Here is a 3,252-nt window from a genome sequence, read left to right as displayed (position 1 = left end):
GAAAACGTTATCTTTTTTTTTGTACAAACCCATTTTAGGAATTGGTTCTATTATTACACCGCTAACGAGCAAAAAAATTTGCTTCCTTGAAACCCCCTTTTAAAAAATGAGAAACAATGAGGAGGATTTTCTGATTATCAGTCTAAAAAAGTGTCAATATGACACCGCATTTATGAGTAGTAAACAAAAATAAAGTATTTACAGCTTTACAAAGGAAAGGGAAAAAAAAAAGAAAAGAAAAAGAAAGAGGTCACCAAAATCATTTTCCAGCATTTTCACCTTTTTTTTTTTTCTTTTTTTTTTTCTGGCAAGCTTTTGATCTGGTTGCTACAGAGTGGTTCAACACAAACAGAGCAGGGCCTAGCTTGATGCTAAACCAACCAAAGACCTCCTAGGGAAACTATCAAGGACCAACCTTGCTCACATCCAACAGGTTGACCCGCTGAGACCTACATGAAAATAAAACCCCAATCCCAAGTATGAAAACACCTTTTTTTTTGTTCTTTTCGTCCTAGAAAATGGATTACATATGGTTATAAGAAAGACACCAACGAGCATGGTAACCTACCATCACACACATCACCATCGCACACGTTATTTCTATACTGTCTACTACGATCCCACGTCCCTTACACTTACCAAAAAATACAACCTATGACAGATGCTTCTCATAATTATGGCTACGAGATGAGCTGTGGGTTACAGCTCCGTTTCTGCTTCCTCACTTGGCTCCCACTATCAAACTAAGGATATTCTTTACCACCTCACCACGCCAGCTACTCGCTGCAAGACCACTCAGCCTTTTTCTTGCTACGTCACTGAGTTTTAAAACAATGATAATTAAAAAAAAAACCAACAAAACTAACAGCAGCTAAGCTGGACGGTCATTGAAATTGCTCAGTTTCTCCAGTACCAAAGAACATCTCATAATTTGAGGACAGCCACACATCAGCCTCCAACGAGGCTGACTCACTGTGCAAGGAGATTGCTTAATGCCTCCACCAAAGTCACTAAAGCATTACAGACATTCAGCTTTGGCAGACGGTTTCCCAGCCTCGTGAGAAACGACGTATTTAGCAGCTGAAGTTCATACAGGCTCAAAAACCCTAACAGTACTTTATTGAAAGCATGCAGTCACAAAAATATCCCATCTGGTATTTCTTGCCCCCTCCCACCCGCCCCGCACTCGCAGCCCTAGTGAACGTGACACTTACCACTTTGGCCACCAAAGAAATAATAGGAATGAGCACTTTGGAATAAGGCATCTTCCTCACCTACGTGATGAAGAAGCCCCTAAAACACACCACAAGAACTGCTGCTAACTCTACGAATAACAGCGCTGAGTATTTTAACCAGTGAGGGAACCACAACCTTGGATCTCTTCTCTTGGACGGAGGCCGTGGATGCTCACGCTGTGAATCCAGATGGGTCACCCCCAGTAGTTCTCCTCGCTCTGAACAACCAGGAGAATCCCTCTGAGCTCCCGCCCCCTCTGCACAGCAGCACGAGATGGAGAGGTATTTTCAGCCCATTTGCTGAAACACTCGTGCTCTTTTTGCAAGAAAGCAATATTGATCTCTGCTGGCTGTATGCTTACGATGCAGCCCTGCTGATTTCGGATCAATAAAGAAGAGAGGCTTGGAAACAATACTCAGGAAGCTAAAAGATGGCCACCTTACCTTTATATAACACTGAGAGGGTGCTTAAATCTGGAATTTCCCTGCCCAGTCCTAGCACTGCTCAGATGAAACAGCTGCTAAGTTTTCTGGCAGGTACAAAACACATTTGGTATTTACTCCTCTTGCAACTGCTAGTTAACTACAGAGCTACCTTTAGGCAGTATTAACTACACTTGCAATCTTGCTCTTAAATACAAACAAAAAACATTATTGGCTTAGGTTTATACCCTGTTTTTACCTGGCTGAGGTGCTACGACTCCCACTAATAACCACAAACAGCTCGATGATGCCAGAGGTGCAGACTTCTGACACAGATTGCCAAAGCCTTCTCACAGAGAAAGCACACAGCTGTTCCTCCCTAACTTCAGGGCAGCAGCAGTTTGGGATTGATTTTACTACGCCCTAAAAAGGATTACAGTGCTGTCTGTTGTTCAGCTTTGCTGAAGAACGGTGGTCTGGAGCTCTCTCAGTGTCATCTCAAGCCCACATCCATAGCACAACATGTCAGTTCATCCCGATGCTTCAACTATCCCACGTCACGAAAGCAGCATAAAGTGGAGTTATCTCCCTGTCAGCAAAGTAAAATCTGCAAATGCTGTGGTTTAAAAACAATATCCTGAAGGAAAAGAAAACACAAAACAACTCCCGAACTGAAGGTCTCACTTCCCCCTCCATCCAACCACTGGAAACAAAGGCATTGAAACAAGACTTTCCTCCTCAAAAGAAGCTCTACAGATAACTAACGTGTGCAAAGTGTTTTGAGCTTTCCTTCCCCCAAGAGATAACTGTAGCCCAGCAGGGATCAAACATTCCATATCAATAAGGCGCGCTTATTTTTTGTTGCATAGAAGTTTATCAGTGACAGTCCCACCCCAATAAACCCTCCCTCACCCACTGCTTTGCCACCGAGCTGAGACCTGCTGCCTCTGAGTCTGGAGTTTGGCAGAGACCTTGTCCAAATCTCAAAGGTTCCTTCACCCAGAAAGAGGGAATGAAGAAACTCCTTTCGGTCTCGAAACCCTGGATTATTTTTAAATGTTTACAGATCAATTTGCAGGCATTCTTTTCTTTTTTTTTTTTGGTGTGCCAGGCTTTGGTAATTACACCACAATTGTCTCGGGTTCCTTGCTCAGTTTGCCAGTATTTCTTTTGCCAATCAGTGCAGCAGTTCCATAAAACCAGAAGCTTATTGAAATATCCAGAGCCTTTGCAGCACCGTTCTCTGCTGCAACCAGATTTCTCAATAGATACGTATATAATTTACTTTTTTTTTTTTTCATATAAAAACACCTGCTAGTAATATTCCACTGGAGCTCAAAGTGGCTCAGCTTGGGGCAAAGGCACAATTAAAACACCATGTTTTCTTACAGGACTCTGCATTTGTGAATTGTATAACAATAGAAATTTACAGCACCAATCCTTGGGTGGGGTGGGGATGCGTGTAGGAATGAGTCCTTAGAAGCCCGATGCAGGGGCTTACAAGTCTTAATTTTGTTCTTTTCACCCCCCATCAGTGCGTTGTTTTCCAATCTTTGCTTGTGTTTTCCCTTTCACTGAGTGCTCCAACCACGTA

This window comes from Tetrao urogallus, assembly GCF_951394365.1.
Source record: "Tetrao urogallus genome assembly, chromosome: 21".
Classification (NCBI taxonomy): domain Eukaryota; kingdom Metazoa; phylum Chordata; class Aves; order Galliformes; family Phasianidae; genus Tetrao; species Tetrao urogallus.
Note: the sequence above shows the minus strand (reverse complement) of the source record.